We start from the raw sequence: 20,272 nt of genomic DNA on the forward strand, positions 1-20,272 counted from the left end.
CTTGTTTTGTGCTTAGCTTAGCTCCAGATGCTGTCACATCGGCAGCACAGGTATTTTTTTCCATGCACAGCTTGTTTTCTGTACAGAACATGTTTATACTCTTCTTCCTAGCACAAGGTTACACTGTGTTGCAAAAAAAAAAACATGGGGGATGCGGAAAGTACATGATAAGAGAAGGCCCTGGGAATGTTTCCATCGAGGAATAGTACAGCTTCTCTGTCTCTGGAATGGACATCGGTGGTGTTTTCGATGCAGACCGAGCACAGCCAGCACTTGAATTTCATAACTTACGCCAAGGGAGGGGGAGATTGCCAGAACCTTTCTCTTGTGTTTTTTAAGGTATATAGGATGGGGTGGCTTGGCACTGAGAAAGAAGGAGTTCTGAACATGGACGCACGGTTTAGAGTACAATATCCCATGTTGGAAAGATCTACTGCCTCAGCCATCCAACTCCTCGGCTTGATGTTGGCAAGGATAAAGAAGTCAATCCCCTTGGTGATGCACTTTTAATTCTTAATTATCTAGCTTTGCTGTGTGTGTGTGTGTATGTGTATATATATATATATATATATATAAATATATATATATATATATATATATATATATTCACTGCATACTTATTCATTGCTGCTGTATTGCACTTTTTCTACCTATCATTATTCAACTGCTGTGATTATTTTAGTATCTGGACATGTTTTGCTGCATTCACGTTAAATGCTCATGTTAATATTTTTGTATGTCTTGTTTGATATCTGGGAAGTGCCTTAATAAATTCATTAATCAGACTAAGAGTGTTGTGTTCTTCAGCTTTGTCCTCTCTTAGTTTGAAGCTAAGCAGAATAATCTGGTGTAGTCACTAGCAGAATACGAAGTGAAAGATTTAAAAGTGAAAATTTTGGCAAAAAAAGTCAAAGGCGGTTTCCCAGGAGCCAAATGACATACAAGGGCGGGAAAAAGCATCCTATGATGTTCTTGCGAATGAATGGTCTTGTGGAGCACGATTATGTGAAAACTGTGGTGGATGTCTTATCAATGCTGAACCAAAAACAGTTTTACGCTGTTTACAGAAAGTGCCGGAAAGTGCCAGTAGAACAGGGATGTGATTTATCTATTTTAGACAGACAGTGCTGGATCCTGTTATCTGCTTATAGAAAAATACATGAAAAGTGTGCACAGTTAGAACAAGAAAATCAAAAACTGGAGGAGCACGTAGTTGAAGCTAATAATAACGCGGCCAATCAATCAATCAGGAAATTGTAATGCGAACTACTTACCCGTGAGGGTCTCAAGGCGCTGAATGGGGGTGGGAGGACGGGGAGGGAGAGGTGCTGCTACTGCTCGAACAGCCAGATCTTGAGCAGTTTCCTGAAGGTAAGGAGGTCTTTGGTCTGGCGCAGGTGGGTGGGAAGAGTGTTCCACATTTTGGCAGCGAGGTGCGAGAATGATCAGTTGTAGTTCTGCGGATGCCTGGGAAAGTTGCGAGGGCGAGGTCGGTGGAGCGGAGATGCCAGGGCGGGGTGTAGAAGGAGCGCTGTATTTTGAGGTATTCTGGTCCAGTGTTGTGCAGTGCTTTGTGAGCATGGGTGAGGAGTCTTGTCAGAATAAGTTATTGCAGGATAAAATGGATACTTTTTAATCTGTTGCAGAAAAGGCAGCTGTTCACATTCCCCAATACAGATATTGCAAACATAGGGGTAGAGTCAAGACAGTTGCGAGGGCGAGGTCGGTGGAGCGGAGATGCCAGGGCGGGGTGTAGAAGGAGCGCTGTATTTTGAGGTATTCTGGTCCAGTGTTGTGCAGTGCTTTGTGAGCATGGGTGAGGAGTCTTGTCAGAATAAGTTATTGCAGGATAAAATGGATACTTTTTAATCTGTTGCAGAAAAGGCAGCTGTTCACATTCCCCAATACAGATATTGCAAACATAGGGGTAGAGTCAATCAAAAGAAAGTTAATGTAGCTATTGCTATAGCAGGGTTAAATTGGGGTCCAGAAATCTGGGATGCCATTATCTGGGATACCACAGATTTCTTTGATTCCAGTGATGAGTTGGTTAAAAAAGGTAGGGGCCAGCTTGAGCCAGGCAAACAGAAAGTGGTTTGTGCACAGCCTATATGTAGAAGGAAAATACAGTGCACCCCACAAAACCTGGGGCAGAGTTGAGATGCTCTCCCTAGAAGATTATTCTCCGCAGGAGATTAATGACATTATGGATAGGTTTCGTCAAAAACATGGGGAAGCACTGCTTACGTGGATGGTACAGTTGTTTGACATGGGAGCTTCTGGGGTGGCACTGGATGAGGGAGATGCAAGGAAGTTTTTTACTCTTAGCACTGATCCCATAATACAAGAGCAGTTTATAGGTTATGGGAATCAAGGAGCGACTAATTTGTTGCAATTGGCTGTTGTGGGATATAGCCCGAATTATCAGACTGGCCGCCAAATGAAAAGCCTTGGTACACATTGAGAGATACTATGCAAAGAATTAAAGAAGTATGAAAACTGCTATTCTCTTGGATGAGGCTCACAAATTGTCAGCTGCTCCACTGACAGTTTCAGTACGAAATAAAATTATTTGTCTTGCTCCTCCAGCTTACAAGCAGGTAATAACGGTTCTCCTAATTAATCAGATGGGGCAGGCATTGAAAGATGTACTAGAGGCTGTTTGCGAGTTAGGAGAGCTTGGAGACTGGACAAAACCTGAGAGAGCCTTGAGGTCTAAGGGTCACATAGAAAATAACAGAGTATCTAGGAGAGACATGTTTATGACATTACTGAAGGATGATGTTAACATGGAGCAGATTGATGGGATAGATACCAAACGTTTGTGGACCGTAAGCGAGGGTTGGGCACAACGGAGGGCAGCAGGAAAGTGAACAAGCAGGATAATAAACTAGTGAATTGGGGCAAACCACAGATGCAGGAGAAAGGAAAAGTGAGGGAGAAAAATGTTACTTCAAGAGGGAAAGAGGAAGAAGATTTGGACAGTGATTGGTTAACTGCTAAAAACAGGGAAGGAGAGGAATCTCCTCACAGATATGAGAGCATACATTCAGACCTGACTTGGGCAAAAGTTGACAGGTTTAAAATCAGATTAGGAAGCAGGCCAAGCTCCGGTACAGGGATGGGCTCATAAAGATAACAGACGTCATGTTGATTTAGAAATTCACTGGAAGCATAAAAATGTTCAAAGGGTCAGGGCTTTAGTTGACACCGAAGTGGAGGCCTTTTTAATATAAGGAAATCCAAAAAAGTTTACAAGTCAGCACTACACCATCACAGGGTTGGGTGGAACCAAACTCCACAGTGCAGACTACTGTTCAAATGAAAATAGGGAGAACGCCAAAAAGTGAATATACGGTTTTGATTGTGCCCCTCTGAGAGTCTATACTGGGAATTGACATTCTGAAGGGTATGACTTTATACTTGAATGATGGTGGTTATCAATTTGGATCAAAGCAATATATTTCAGTGGCAGCAGAGACGGGGGGTTATCTGAAGATTCCCCCAGTGAAGGCACCCCCAGCAACGAAAGTGGTTCATTTGAAACAATACCGAATTCTGGGAGAGCATGAGGAAATACGTGAGACTATGCAGGAGTTGCTGGAGGCAGGTGTGTTGGCTCCAGTCATCAGTGAGTAGAACAATGCTCTGTGGCCCGTGCGCGGAGTGAATGGGTGCTATAGAATGACAATTGATTACCGTGAATTGAACAAATATACACCCCTTTTAACTGCTGCAGTCCCCGACACCATCACTTTGATTGAGAGAATACAAAAACATGAAGGGACCTGGTATGCAACCATTGATATTGTGAATGGTTTTTTTTTTCTATACCATTGGCCCCTGAGAGTCAGGAGCAATTCAGTTTCTTGTAAAAATGGCAGACAATTCAGGATGCTAAGACTGCCCCAAGGGTATTTACATAGCCCCACCATCTGTCACCAGCTGGTGGCAGAACACCTAGATGAAGTATCTGTCATTCCAAGGGTGCAATTGTCTTATTATATCGATGATGTGATGATTAAGGGAGAGACACAAGTACAGGTACAGACTCAGTTGGACAAGGTTATAGAACCCTTGCAGAGCAAAGGGTGGATGATGAATCCAGATAAGACTCAAGGATCCTCTGAAAATGTGAAGTTTCTAGGAATTCAGTTGAATTAGGGACATAAAGAAGTATAGCCGCAGGCAAAACAAAAGATGTTAGAATTTGCCACTCCTTGTAATAAGCAGGAGACTCAGCGATTCATTGGATTGTTTGTCTTTCGGAGACAGCATATTACTCATTTGAGTCAGATTTTGGCCCCTTTCTACAAAGTGACAAGAAAGAAACAGGAGTTTGAATGGGGAGAGCAGCAGCAGCAGCGTGTTTGACTTGACATAGGAGGCGATTCAACAGGTTTTAGACTTTTGGCCAGTACAGGAAGAAGACATTGAGTTACATGTAACTGTTCAGGGGCAATATGCAAATTGGAGCATGTGGCAAAAACAGGGAAAAAAGAGGGTGCCCTTGGGTTTCTGGACCAAAAAGCTACCAAATGCTGGAGAGCGATATACTTCCTTTGAGAAACAGTTGCTTGTGTGTTACTTTGCTCTAGTGGATACTCAGCAAATGACCTTAGGTCATAATGTGATTCTGAGACCCGAGATTCCAATAACGCAGTGGGTAATGAGTTCACCTAAAACTCACCATATAGGACAAGCACAAGAGCCCAGCATAATCAAGTGGAAGTGGTACGTACAGGACAGGGCCTGAGTTGGACCACCAGGGGCAGTAGCCCTACATGAACAGATGGCACAGGCCCCCATGCAGGATGATGAGAGGGTGCAGGAGGTACAGAGATAAATTAGTGACCAGTGAGGCGGGGTGAGCCATTTGTATCCTTGTCCCCTGAGGATAGGAAGCATGTATGGTTCAGCCAAGTATGTGGGTGCCAAAAGACATTGGAAGGCAGTGTCATATAACCTTGTCACCAAGAACTTGCTATCCACTACAGGAGAAGGGAAGAGTAGTCAATATCCAGAACTGTATGCTACATATCAGGCACTGAAATAAGAATTGCCTGGGACCTCTCACATTAATACTGAATGTTGGTCTACTGGCAAACCAAAAAGTGAATATACTGTTTTTATTGTGCTCCTCCGAGATTCTATACTGGGAATTGACATTGTGATGGGTCTGACTTTATACTTGGATGATGGCTGTTATCAAGCCACCTGGCTTCCCACATGGCATGCACATAACGGACAAAAACATTCCAAGGAGGTGCGGGGCAAATAATTGTGGCAAGAAATTTGGGAAATGCTAGAGCAAAGTACCATTACTGTGTATCATGTAGACGCCCACTGTCCCACCGATTCAGTAGAACAAATGGTTTATTTCTATTGCAGACTACAAAGTCAAAATCTCAGCGGCAGAAGTGGCGACACAGGATTCCGACTTGGTGGGGATGGCTAAGTGGGCGCACCAAAAATGTGGACATCTGGAAGAGAAGGCCACTAACAGGTGGACAGAGATTATTGGGATGCACATTCCCCTAGATTTGATAAAAACAATGATCATGCAGTGTCCTATTTGTCAACACACACAACAGAGATCTGATCCACAAACTGTCAAAGATCAGCTAGGGAAAGGGAAGTTGCCGAGGCAGATATGGCAGATTGATTACATTAGGCCACTACCGACTAGTCGCGGGTGTCAATACGCCTACACAGTAGTGGACACTTATTCTGGTTACCTGACTGCCGTTCCTTGCAAAAGTGCCACTCAGTTTAACACTATAAAGACACTGGACTTGTTAATGTTGTATCACAGAGTCTCACTCCAAATCCAAAGTGACAACGGGTCACATTTGAAAGGAAAATTGGTGCAAGATTATTCTTCACAACACAATATTGAGTGGATTTATCATATTACATATTATCCACAAGCTGCAGGAATGACTGAGAGAAGAATGGCTTACTGAAAGCCCAATTATGAAAATTATCAGATGGAACTTTGAGAAACTGGAGAGCTTTTAAATGAAGCCTATCAAGTTTTGAATAAAATACCTTTGACAAATGCAGAAACCTCTTTTAAGCGAATGGTGACCCCCAGCATTACATATACAACCCCATTTAGCGACCAACAGTATCATGTATTGGGAAATAAAACCAGGTGCTTTAGCTCCTTACCAAGCCACACCAGAATCCGCAGGTCTTGATTTACATGCTTTGAATATGCACAGACTGAAACCAAGAAACATGGCACTTCTTCAAACAGGTGTTGGAATACAGATTCCCCCGGAGGATTTCAGACTAATTGCTCCCCGATCTCCAATGGCACTCAAAGGTATTCAGGTCTTTGGGGGAGTGATCAATGCAGATTACCAAGGAGAGCTTAAAGTTATCCTTTTGACCTTTGGAGACACCTACTTGATAATAGAATGTGGAGACAGAATTCGCAAATCATAATAATTCCTGTGTATGGAGTGATAGTTAGAAAGGGGACGGCCCCCTCCCTTTTTACAGTGCGTGGAGAGGGAGGTTTTGGCTCAACTGACAAAAACCCTGGTGCTAAGGTGTGGGTAGAATCCCAAAATTGTCCTCCTGAACCAGCAGAAGTTATAGCCAAGGGTCAGGACAATGTACTAAAAATCATGAAACCAGGAAAGGACAGGTGGGAACATGTACCAGTTGATAAATGTTATTTGCGAGAATGATCATACTTGTTTCTTTTACAGATCATACTGTACGGTGTCTGTGTTGCTTGTACCGCCTGGACAGTATTCAGGTGTGTGCGTGTGGGGTAGGGAGGGACCGAAAGCCCTCATCTCCAAAGTGATTGCATACCGTGCCGATCGACACCTTTATTGCACTTGACCTAAAATACTTGGACCTATCTGCACGAGCTGTGCTCAACAGATCAGATTTCTGTATAACAAAGGTGAAGAGTACTATTGATGTAATTTCTACGTGCTTGGTCGCCATACCAACTCCGGTCAGTGTTTTGCTTCAAATATTTAATGCCACCAACAGAGATGGAGCAGTTCAAGAAAGTGACGTGTTGTCACACTTTACCATATATGAGTACTGCAGGTTTTGCCAAGAGGTAACGGATGAAAAAGGGGATAACCTGACCCATGTGGTTACTTACAATAGTACTACTGGTGATGTCTGCTACACCTTAACTTGTGATACTTACAAAATTGGAAAATGTGCTCAAATGTGCCAGGAGACAACAACGGAGTGTCCTCAAGACATCCTGTGGGAACAACAAGTACTGTGTCAGCATAGAAACGATAAAACTTGTAAGAATGTGAATAATAGCATGCTTGCCAACATATTATGACTGCTGCTAGCCACATTAAGCACATTAAACTACCAGTGGGATGGTTGTTCTCTTGTGTAAATACCACTTAAACACACATTCCTGCCAATATAACAGGTGGACTGTGTGCTTTTACGCAGTTAGGACTCATGATGTTTCCATATCACTCTGTACATACCCGCTATCCAAGGTAAACAGTTCAATTCAGCTACGACTGTGACTCTGAAATTCAGTTCACACAACCATCGCATTAGCCAAGTTGCTACTGGATATATGAGGCACTAGAAAAGCTGCATTGCAAAACAGGGCAGCCATTGACTACTTGCTCTTGAAGCATGATCATGGCTGCTCAGAGTTTGAGGGAATATGCTGCTTTAACCTATCGGACCATTCTATATCTTTCCAGTCTCATATTGACGCTTTACATGAATTTGTGAAAGGAGTAAGACAAGATGTTGACAAAGGGTGGTGGGACTGGTTATTTAGTTGGTTACCTGATTTTGGGCAATTACGCAATATTTTAGGTGAAATACCCATAGTGATTTGTACTATAACAATGCTATGTTGCTGTGTACAAAGCATACCTAACCTACTTACAATGTTTAGAATGAAAAGGGTTACTTTTAGACCAGTATGTTACGGGAGTAATGCTATCTGTATTTAACCACTGACCACATTTTGACCACCAACTCCATTTTGTACTTAGCTTAGTTTCAGATGCCTTCACATCAGCGGAGCAGGAAGTTTTCCATGCACAGCTTGTTCTCTATACAGAACGTGTTTATGCTCTTCTTCCTAGCACAAGGTTACACCGTGTTGGAACAAAACATGTGGGATGTGGAAGGTGCATGATAAGAGAAGGCTTCGGCCCTGGGAATGTTTCTATCAAGGAAAAGTACAGCTTTTCTGTCTCTGGAATGCACATCGGGGCAGGGCCCGTTCCTTTGTGTGTTTTTGACACGGACTGAGCACAGCCAGCACTTGAATTTTATAACTTACGGCTAGGGAGGGGGAGGTTTCCAGGACCTTCCTCTTGTGTTTGTTTAAGTATATAAGGTGGGGAGGCTTGGCACTGAGTTAGAAGGAGTTCTGATCGTAGATGCATGGCTCAAGGTAAAAAATCCCATGTTGGAAAGATCTCCTACTGCCTCAGTTGTCCAGGACTCTTCGGCTTGATGTTGGCAAGGATGAAGAAGTCAACCCCCCATGGTGATCCATTTTAATTCTTAATTATCTAGCTTTCCTGTTTGCACATATATATATATATATATATATGAACTTATTTCATCGGTGTGTACGCAGATGGTGTGTGGTATGGAGTGGGCCCATTTGAATATAATATTTTATTTGGATTAGTGCCCATGAGACGGGCAGTTCCACCATAGTTAAATTGTGTTCAATTTTATAAAGAACAAATGGCTTCCTCGTTAGAAGCTCGAAGAAAAGAAAAATCTAGTAAATTATTTTTTACCCAACAGACTCATGACAAAGATGCAAAACAAGGAGGATCTAACATGGGCTCTGGTTTACAAGTACAACTCATGTATGACAAGTTAGAGAAACGTATGAGAAAAGAACTCTCAAAATGGTGGGAGATTGAATCTTTTCAACAATACATTGAGGTTGAACGTGTTCCGAGGGGATTACGTATTTATACAATCCCTTCGTATGAAGACCCTGATCCAGAACTGTTGGAGGAATGGGCTGAAAATTCTAAGACCAGCTCCCTTAATATGATGAGGATCTTGATCAAATATGCGTCGAAAGATCGGAAACAAATTATTGAGGAGATTGAGAAAACTACCAAATTGATTCTCACTTTGGTATCACAAAATACATTTGATGAAGTGAAGGATAACTTGGACAAAAAACTCTCTAAATTTGAGGAAGAGATTACTGTCAAGAAACAAAGAAAATTCATACGTGACTACAAAGATTATCAATCAGGAAGAATCCTTACCTTTCACCATAAATACGATCATATGTACACAGAGGGTTACAAGGAGCCATTACTCCCAGGTGATAATGAAAGATCTGGTATCAATCTGGGACTAACAGAGGAAAGTGATGTGTCGGACGAAACTCTTTCGGATGCACCTGAGATTACAGCTGAACAAACTAGGGATGTGTATACTAGTACCAACAGATCTAATTTTTTAAAACAGTTTCGTCTCCTAAACCAAGGAAGGACAGAACAGAGAAAAGATTTTCAACCCAGAGGCAGGGGACGAGGACAGAGAGGCAGAGGACGAGGAACCGGGCAGCAAAGGCAAGAATAAAGAAAAGAGGCTCCTATGACAATGGCAATGACTAGAAGAGCACGCAGAGTTCCACAATGACTGTAGTTAACCTGTCTAAGAGACTATTGACTAAGGAGGAAGAAGGCTTATTAGCTCTAGGTTTATCCTTTTGCCCCACTAATAATTTTGACTATGTACAGGCTCGGATTGTTCTCTTTTACTTCACATGTAAACTGAAATTGAAAAAATGGTACAAAAATAAAGTAAAGGTTGATAGGGGTGTTGAAAAAACTAACAACATCAGTAAACTATGCATTTCGGATGTGGATCTATTACATACATTATCATCACTGGATGATGATATGATTGTGCATGATGATCCATTTGTGAATTTACTAAATTTGGGTACAGAAACTGAGTTACCCTGCCCCAGTCCCTTTAGACCAAAATCAATCTTTGTGCCAGTTGTTCAGAGTGAAGCCATCTAGGTGTTTGAAAAAGATCTGATTAATCAATTTAAAAAAATGAGGTATGGCTCTAAAAATGTCCAATATGATAATCTCACTAAGAAACAAAAAATGGCTTTGGAGAGGTTGAACAAAGATCCTGATATTGTAATTCATGAATCTGACAAAGGGGGCAATGTAGTTGTCCTAAATAAGACGCAATATTTAGGGGAGGGATTACGTCAGCTTAGTGACCACAAATGTTATGTCTCTGCCAATCAGGCAGAGTTAAAGATGTCTAGCCTCCAAAATCTTGGGAAGTTAGCTGACTGAAGAGACAGGGGCATACTGAAATGGGATGAATATCTTTTTTTGAAGTGTGATCACCCAAGAATTCCAGTATTATATCTCCTGCCCAAATTACATAAGGACGGACATAATCCCCCAGGCAGACCGATTGTGTCATTAATGGATTCGTTACTTGAAAATACTTCGCGTTATATAGACTTTTTTCTCAGACCCTTTGTGGAATGCTTACCCTCATACGTCAAGGATACTACACAATTTGTAAAAATGATGGATGGTTTGGGTTGGGAAGATGATTTTCTATTTCTGACCTTAGATGTTACCAGCCTTTATACCTGTATCCAACACGAACTGGGTCTTAAAGCAGTTAGACATTTTTTAAGAGCAAGATCTCTATCATATCTTATGCATACTGAAATGATTTGCAATATGATTTGGTACTGTCTTACTAACAACTTCTTCTTATTTGATGGTCAAATATACAGGCAGACTCAGGGTACCGCGATGGGTACATGCTTCGCCCCCAGCTACGCGAACTTATTTATGGGCTGGTGGGAGGAGCAATTATCCTCTAATATAGTTAACTATGAGGATAATGTGGTACTATGGTGCCGGTATATAGATGATACTTTTATCATCTGGAAGGGTGATGTTGATTTGGCACTTAATTTTGTGACAACTTTGAATAACAACCAATGTAATCTTAAGTTTAGTGAGCAGCACAGTAGCACATCTATTCAGTTTTTAGATGTTGAATTAAATGTTGAGAACAACCAGGTACATACCAGGCTTTACAGGAAAACTACAGCAGGAAATAGCCTACTGAATGCTAAGAGTGCACATCCCCCTAATTTGATTAAGAGCATTCCATACAGTGAACTTTTAAGAGCGACACGAACATGCAGTACCAATGAAAAATATCAGCAAGAATGTAAGACCATGTGCATTAGATTTAGTGAAAGGGGATACAGTACCAATGTTATACGACAGGCTGTAGAAAAAGTTGAGGAAATAACAAGGTCAGAACTATTATACTGTACATATCATCGTACTACTACGGATGAGAAAATCAGGTTTATTACGACCTATTCCAACCAAACATTTAATTTGAGGAAAGCACTCACTAAGAGTTGGCATATCCTCCAGACAGACCCAGACCTCCATGAGTTTGTGGGTAAGAATCCAGCAGTAACTTTTCGTAAAGGCAGGTCGCTTAGAAATAGTCTCAGCCCTAATATGGTGCGAAGCAGCACCGAACTTGATAAGGAAAGATCTGATATCTCGGGGTTTTACTGCTGCCACCATTGTAAAGCGTGCAGATATAGCAAAGACTGCAAAAATATAACATGGGGTGGTGGCCAGAACCAATATGTTATAAAGGGATTCTTTACATGTAACACTGAATTCTGTGTGTACTGCTTACGATGCCCATGTGATAAGATATATGTGGGCAGTACAATTCATAAGGCGAAAAAGAGAATGTTGGAGCATGTTAGAGCTATCTGTAATTTTGATCGTAATTACCCTGTGGCATGACATTTTCACGAAGTACATCAAGGTGATGAAAAACAACTGACATGTGGTTTTTGATCAAATCAAGCCAAATTTACAAGGGGGAGATAGACAAAAAATGCTACGTGTTCTCGAATCAAAATACATTATTAAATTCATGACTTTGTCACCGACTGGGTTAAATCTAAGTGAGGAAATGAACACTCATCTTGGTAGCTAGCTTGAGTATAACCCTGGAGTCTTCGAGCTTCTATTATGATATATTTATGATTTCTTTGGGGTTCTTTAGTTTAAGAGTGTTTAATCATGATAAGGGTATTAAGTCTTAGTGGATACATGAAGTTTATAATGGAAGGCTATTTAATTAACAAGCAACATATTGAATATATTTTTTGGAATCTATGGTATGTATTTATAGATATGTTGATATAACATGATATGTGAAATTGATATTTGTTAAAGATTAGTTTATATATACACATGGTATCCCCTGGTAGACATTCTGCTACACACACCCTTACAAGATGGCACTTACTTTTTCTAGAGTGATATATATATATATATATAGATATATATATATATATCTATATATATATATATATATTGTGAAATTAGTCCTTTGTTTATGTTTATGTATCTGTACTTATACCTGTTTGCTACACACCCCCACCCGTGAATAAGGCTACGGCTGAAACGCGTTGGGAGGAACACCATTTGTTTTTTTCTTAATATATTTTGGAACTGTTCGTCTGGTGTCTTGATCTCTTGGGTGAGAAAATTTGAAAATATTTTATGGGATACCCGATCCCATATCAAGACCGCCATAATTGAGCGTTGACAAGTCGGGTGCTTTCTTTTTCATATATACATATATACATATATATATATATATATTCATAAATATATATATTCAATACATACATATCCATTGATGATGCACTGCAATTGTTCTGCCTATCATTATTCAACTGCTGTGATTATTTTGGTAACAGTATGTGTTTTGCTGCATTCAAGTTAAATGCTCATGTTAATATTTTTGTATGTCCTCTTTTGAGATCTGGGAAGTGCCTTAATAAATTCATTACTCAGACTAAGAGTGTTGCATTCTTTGCATGCTTTAGCTTTATTCCCTCTTAGTTTGAAGCTAAGCAGATACAAAGTGAAAGATTTAAAAGTGAAAAAGTTTTGGCAAAAAGTCAAAGGCAGTTTCCAAGGTGCAACCTGAAATACCAGAGTGGGAAAAGGCACCCTATGATGTTCCTGCCAATGAATGGTCTTGTGGAGCAAGATTATGTGAAAACTAGGGCGGATGTCTCATCCATGCTGAACCAAAAACAGTTTTACTCTGTTTACTGAAAGTGCCAGTAGAACGGGGACATGATTTATCTACTTTAGGCATTTGGCTGTTGATGCTTGTTGACCTGTAGGAGCTTTTATGATCAATTGTCCAAGTATGGAAAGACTGGAATTCCTTGTTGTTTGAGATGAGCTACTACTGGGGCTAGGATCTTGGTAAAAATTCTGGGGGCTGATTTCAGTTCGAATGGAAGAACACAGAATTACAAGTCGGTACAGGGTACCTTGAAGCAGAGGAATTTGCAGTGTTTTGAGTGTATCAGGACAAGAAAGTAGGCCCCTTGCAGGTCCAGTGAGGTCATATGACCTCCTGTGTTGAGGAGGTGTAATATAGCACCATGCAAAAAGATTGCTTCTTCAAAAATGTGTTCAATATTTGTAGGTCGAGAATGGGATGCTAATCCCCTGAGGGTTTTTTGACTAGAAAGAAACTGGAATAGAATCTGCATCCCTTCTTAAGTGTTGGAACTACTATTGACATGATGGATACTTTTTTGAGGAGCTGTGTTAAGAGAGGGGGAGGTTGCCCTGCTGGAGGGGTATTTGAAGGAACTCCGGAGTGTGTCCTCTGGAGAGCACATCAAGAACTTACTTGTCTGATGCTATTGTAGCCCACTGAACAATGGTTCACAATTCGACCTACAATCCTGGTTGTCAGAGGACAGGGGGTTGGGTGGGTAGTTTGTACCAAATTGTGGTCACTGATATCTGTTTGCATCTTTGCTGCGGGCAGACAATTTTCCACTGGTGGAGTGCTTGTATGCAGCCACTGGTGGTTGTCTAAATTGCTGCTGTTGACCATATTGGGGACACCGACTAAATCAATAAGCTCATCTGCCTCATCAAAAGGACTTACTCCTGTACTGAAGAGTCCCAAGGGACTTCGCTGTAATCGTGTATAACATGAAGGTTTAGAGAGGAGGGGGCGTGGCCTGACGCCGATGGCAGAGGAAGCCTCTCCGTGAGGCTCCTGCCAGCGATCCCCACTCCGGTCCAGCCTGGAATGCAGTGGACCCCCAACCCGCCCATTTGCCTGGCTGGAGGTGCGTAGGGGTCCCAAGGCTCATTTTGAGGGGTCCGATCCCGGAGGGAGGAGAGTTTCGGGGCCGAATTGGCGGCCGACGGAGTGCCGCGAAAAAAAAGGAAAAAAAAAAGATGGCGGACGCGATCTGAACAGCGTACCCGGCGGCAGACGATCCACTAAAGCTGCTCCCTGATCCTTTCCCGCTCACCCCTCTGGGGGACAGGAAGTACAAGGGGACCTGGTGGTTCCCTCTGGGGGCCCACGCCGCCGAACAGGGGGACCCAGCACTGAGTCTGTGCTTGGATCAGGACCGCGGAGCACACACAACATGGCGACCGACAGGGAAGGTCCGAGAGGATCACGGTGAGAAGCGATAATTCCGGGGTTCCCCCAGAGCTCCTTTGGCAACTCCCCTGTGAGGACGTCTGATCGCAGTCTGCACGGCAACACCGGGGGGTACCTCTTGGGAGGCTCGACTCCATGGACCGCCAGAGGTGAGCTGGAACGAGGAGGGCGAAGTCGGCGACTTGAGGGGGCGAACCTGGCCTGCTCTGGGGCACGGTGCAAACGGCCCCCCTCTACAGAGGTCCCCCTAAATGCGCAGTGCTACATACAGGAGAGTGCAGGGGGCCCCCAGACACTGGACGGGAGTCATGCATGCTTGAAGGCGCCCTTCACGAACGGTGAGGCTGCTTGGTTCGACAGGTCCACACCCTGACTGGGAGGAGAGAGAGGGTCCTGTCTACCTGGCGTGTGATGTCCCCCAGAGGTTCTTAGCGGCCTAGAGTGCGGAGAGCAGCTGTCACTGGAAGGCGATAAACCTCTTCCAAGTGTACCGAGCGCTAGAATCAGCAACTCTCTAATAAAAAGGTCGGCGATCCCTCTGGCAGTGCAGTATACAACGCAGTGGTAGGAGAGTTGATGTCCAGAGCCCCCCGCCCAGACGGAGTTGGAGCCATACCCCAGAAGATGGGTAAAGTCGGTCGCCGGAAGGACATAGAACAAAAAGGTGGGTCATTAGCTGAGGCACAGGCAGATCCGCCTGAACCCAGGAATGGCGCTTCAGGAGAGGGTCGTGACGATCCCACACTTCAAGATGTCCTACAAGCTATAACGGCTTCCCGTGTAGCACTGGAGGGGAAAATCAATGCTTTGGCCACGGATCTCACAGTACTGCGAGATGATCACCGCCGCCTGGCCGAAAAGGTGTCCACCACCGACAGACAACTTAAAGAGCTTCTTCCGGAGGTCAAGGATGCCACTAAGTCTACACAGCAGTTGGAGACCAGGATCAGGGCCCTGGAATTAAGGGCCGAAGACGCGGAAAATAGATCGCGACGCAATAACATACGAGTGATTGGTATGCCTGAAAGTGTTCCACAAACTGGCCTGGCGGAATTCCTCGAGAGGTGGCTCCGAGAGGAATTAGCGGGCGACGGTCTTTCTCCTTTTTTTGCGATTGAGAGGGCACATAGAGTTCCGTCGCGTCCTCCCCCTCCGGGAGCCCACCCGCGACCTATAATAGCTAGGCTTCTTCATTACCGAGATAGAGACTACCTGTTGCATCAAAACAGGACCAAAGGGGACCGCACAATGGACAATCACACGGTTCGTATCTTCCCAGACTTCTCCCGGGAAGTACAGAAACAACGGGCCACCTTCGGTGCTGCAAAACAGAAACTGCGCCAATTGGGTCTACAATATGGCATGCTGTTCCCGGCGAGGCTTAGAGTAGTGACCAAAGACAGTACACATTTTTCACTACGGCGGAGGAAGTATGGCAATGGCTTGATCTGCGTCCACATGAGGGGAATGGTCCTCCGGCACAGGGACCTGAACATGGACGGAGGAGAAGGGCAAAACGCAACACGGCCCGTATAGTAAATAGTCCCTCGCCTGTGGAGATGCAAACTGAGAGGCAAAAAGCCATGGAGGCAGCAGCCTCATTGAGCGGCTCTGATCGCGGATCCCAAGTACAGCCTGCTGCGGACTGTGAACCATCTGATTCGGACCTTGAATCCGAGACTTCCCAAGTATCCGACAGATCGGGCCCGGCCATAACACCGGGCACTTCTGACTGTATCATATGAGAATCCTCCCATCGAACTACGCTTGCGCCAGTTGTCCTGGTAATGAGAGCCTCCCCTGGCAGGCACCGTGGAGGCCGGTGAGGTGGGCGTATTAGCTGTCACTATGGCGGTCGTACCCGCCAGTTGGATGAGACCGGGGTCCACAAGTACTACTATATCTTGCAATCCGGTAGTGGGGATTAGAGCGATGGCCCACTCCTTTTGTGATCTAGGAGTTACCCCACTTTTGATAATCTAGTTGACTTTTCGCGAAGTTTGGATGAGAGCCGTTCGAACTTTTGTCCTGGGGAAGGGGAGTTGGGATGTTAATTGTTGGGGCTTGTTTAGGGGGAGTGATGAGTGGTGGATGTTTAACACTGGTCTGCTGTTGTTATATAATGTGAAAGTAGGGATCTTCGTGATATCTGCTAGCTCTGCATGGGGTATGTCACAGACGGGGATTAAAACACAGTTATGGCGTCGTTAGGCACTTATAAATTTCTCTCATGGAATGTACGGGGCATGCACACAATGTCTAAGAGATATAAGGTATTCTCACATTTACAGCGGAGGGGGATTCAGATTGCGTTGCTCCAAGAAACACATTTAACCCAGGCTGAAGGGCTAGCACTGCAGAAGAGGTGGAGGGGCCAGGCATACTATACCTCTTATTCCGCATTCGCCAGGGGCGCCTTGATTTGGATCAGAGCCGGGGTTCCATTCCAGTTATTAGACACGCTCATAGACCCAGAGGGACGTTTTGTAGCAATCCAGGGTCGATTGGAGGGAAGAGATCTAGCGTTGATCAATGTCTATGCCCCGAACTGGGACCAGGGTGAGTTCTTTACTCGCCTATCGGGCCTCCTAGCCACCTATTTGCAGTTCCCTCTAGTGATGGGGGGCGACTTTAATTGTGTGGCCGATCCCTCCAGGGATCGCTCCCACCCTCCGTACATGATTCCCCTCTGATGAGAGTAGCAGGGCTATTTTCCTCCTGGCAGACGAGTTGGGGGCTGGTGGATGTCTGGAGACGACTGCACCCAGAGACCAGAGACTATTCCTTCTTCTCCCCCGGCATGAGCTTCATGTCCGCTTGGATGTGTTTTTCTGCTCCCCAGACATTTTCCCTCAGGTGCATAATGTTGAATACCTGACCCGCACAATCTCTGATCATAACCCGCTATTACTAGAGTTACGCTGGGGTTCGCCCCCTTCCCGCATCCCCACCTGGCGACTGAAGACTGAGTCACTAGAAGACGCACCCTTTCGTGAGGAGCTAAGACAGCATATTACCCACTACTTTGTAGATAACGAGGCTTCGACCAATAACCCCTTGATTGAATGGGATGCTTTTAAAGTGGTGGTGCGTGGGCGCTGTATCGCGGGAGCAGTGAGGGTCCGAAGGACTCTAATTAGGGACACTGAACAAGCGGAGAGAGAGCTACGTGAGATGGAGAAAAAAAGGCCTGAAAATCCGCTCCTTCAACCTACTATCTTAGAGCAACGGTCGCTGACTGTGTGGAGCGTCTTCGATGCTTTGACTACCAAAACTATATCACACGAGCACACGGGGAGAGAGACAAAGCGGGTCGGATGTTAGCTTGGGTAGTTTCGCAAATGCATAAGACATCACCTATCCTGGAAATGATATCGGAGTGTGGGAATCCCCTTCACGGGCAGGAGCAAATTAACTCACACCTCATGACCTTTTACGAACGATTATATAAAAGCACTCTTCGTCCTGACGGTAACTCCACCGATAGATATGTATCTAGACTGCAGTTGCAGACACTACCACCAGAAGCTGCGACACAACTTGAGGGCGCCATCACACAACCAGAGATTCGGAGGGCCATTAATGAACTATCGAGGGGAAAGACTCCGGGGACAGATGGTCTCCCTATCGAATTCTATGCCACGTATATAGATTTGTTAACTCCTAGGCTCGAGATTCTATATCAATCCGCCAGAGACTGGGGAATTTTACCGGCAACAGCGAGGGAGGCGGTAATAGTGCCCTTGCTTAAACCTGGGAAAAATCCTGCGGAAGCTGGGGCATACAGACCTTTATCCATGCTGAACCTGGATTACAAGATCCTCAGCAAGGTTCTGGCCTCTAGGCTTCTCCCCCACATGGCAACACTAATACATACTGACCAGGCAGGGTTCATCCCGGGGCGCAACACAGCGGATAACATACGCAGATTTATAGCGGTCATGAACGATCAAAAATCGACTAGCCCAGCCCCTGGAGTGCTCGCAGTCGATATAGAAAAGGCCTTTGATAGCTTGGAGTGGGCCTTCCTTTATACAGTGATGTCCCGCCTTCGTTTCGGACCTGAATACATTGCCAGGGTCAGATTGTTGTATACTGAGCCCACTGCTAGGGTACGGACTGGACGGATTATATCCAGACCTTATGTCGTTGAGCGAGGTACCAGACAGGGGTGTCCCCTATCGCCGCTGCTATTTGCACTGGCTATGGAGCCATTAGCAGCTGCGGCGCGTGGTGGTGGTGGGGGTCCCGGCATAGTGGCAGGGGGCAAGAGACATCAAATAGCGTTGTATGCGGATGATCTGTTGATCTTCTTAGACGATGTACACAGAGACCTTCCCCCGACCCAACATTTGCTCTCGCAGTTTGGTGAGCTTTCTGGACTTCGGGTGAATTGGGGCAAGACCGGCCTGTTTCCTTTGAACGCTGCTGTAGCCACGCCATTAGAGTTGGGAAATGTCCAGTGGGTTCCAAGATGCCTCTCATACTTGGGGGTCAAGATTTTCCATGACCCACAGGATATAATAGACAGCAATATTGGAGGCTCATTGCGTTCCCTCCGTTCCAACATGGCTTTCTGGCAAACCTTGCCTCTATCTGTGGCGGGGAGGGTAGCCATCCTTAAAATGGTGGTGTTGCCTCGCCTCCTATATCACTTCACGGTCCTGCCGGTTTGGATTCCGAAGGCCATATTTGCAGAACTAGAATCCATAGTCATAGCCTTTATCTGGGGGAGTGGACGGAAGCGAGTGGCTCTGGCCAAACTTCAGAGGTGGTCCACAGACGGAGGCCTAGCAGTCCCGGACTTTGAGGCTTACTACTTGGCAGCACAGCTCCAGTGGTTGGCGCAATGGACAGCCAACAGAGCAGCGACAGGGTTGGGGGTAAAGACATTTACTCCCCCAGAGTCTAGATTATACGAACTGTTGTTGGGGTGTCCGGGTACTGGGACGCATGATTCCCTTGAATTTAAAGTCCTCGCGCTCTGTTGGAAGAGCTTATTGCGTAAACTTAAGGTAAAGACCCCTTACTCCCCTGACTTACCCCTCTTGTCCCTAACAGCTTTGCCCCATCGGGGTGACTGGGGTGGACTCCAGTCCTGGGTGGAGGCCGGGATACAGACGGTAGGAGCACTATTTAAGGAGGGGACACTGATGCCGTTTGAAGTCCTTCGGACACAATTCAGTCTACAAAGAGGGCACTTCTTATTGTATGGCTCAGTAGTGGCTAGTATCAGGAAACACTGGCTGACATGGACAGGTGAGCTCACTACACAAACAACCTGTACATACTTGGCGACTTCTTCTGGCACCTTTAAGGCAGTTTCTAATCTCTACAGCAGGATTCAGGCGGATAGGACCATACCTTTGACTCAGCTCAAATCGTCTTGGGAAGTAGACCTGGGCACAACTATATCCGATGTGGATTGGGAGCGTATTCTGGGGGGCTTCCCCAAAATGACTCGCAATGCCAGATTTAAGCTGATTAATTTTTATGTACTTCATAGGGCATATCTCACCCCTGAACGGATCAGCAGGTACTTTGAAGCGGAAGGAGTAAATTGCCCGAGGTGCGAGCTAGAGAAGGCGGAATTTAGGCATATGTTCTGGAGCTGCCCTACGGTGGAGGTGTATTGGGCGGAGGTGAGCCGACTAGTGGCTGGAGCGATAGGAAGAGAAACCCCTTGCACAATAGAGCATTGTCTACTTGGCTGGTTTCCACGCACGGCTAAGTA

General features: G+C 44.8%; 1 protein-coding gene across 8 annotated transcripts in view; it reads right to left on the reverse strand.

The window, feature by feature from the left end:
- AMN1 (antagonist of mitotic exit network 1 homolog) overlaps window positions 1-20,272 on the reverse strand; it is a 458,308-nt gene that overhangs the window by 373,260 nt on the left and 64,776 nt on the right. For 2 of the 8 annotated variants that reach the window (XM_069228206.1, XM_069228205.1), the window contains one exon: window positions 7,184-7,243. The exons of the other annotated variants lie outside the window; for them this stretch is intronic. The gene's annotated coding sequence lies outside the window, so the exon portion shown is untranslated. The remainder of the gene's footprint in view (window positions 1-7,183; window positions 7,244-20,272) is intronic. 8 annotated transcript variants of the gene reach the window in all.

The sequence above is a fragment of the Pleurodeles waltl genome, chromosome 4_1 (genome assembly GCF_031143425.1).
Source record: "Pleurodeles waltl isolate 20211129_DDA chromosome 4_1, aPleWal1.hap1.20221129, whole genome shotgun sequence".
Classification (NCBI taxonomy): Eukaryota; Metazoa; Chordata; class Amphibia; order Caudata; family Salamandridae; genus Pleurodeles; species Pleurodeles waltl.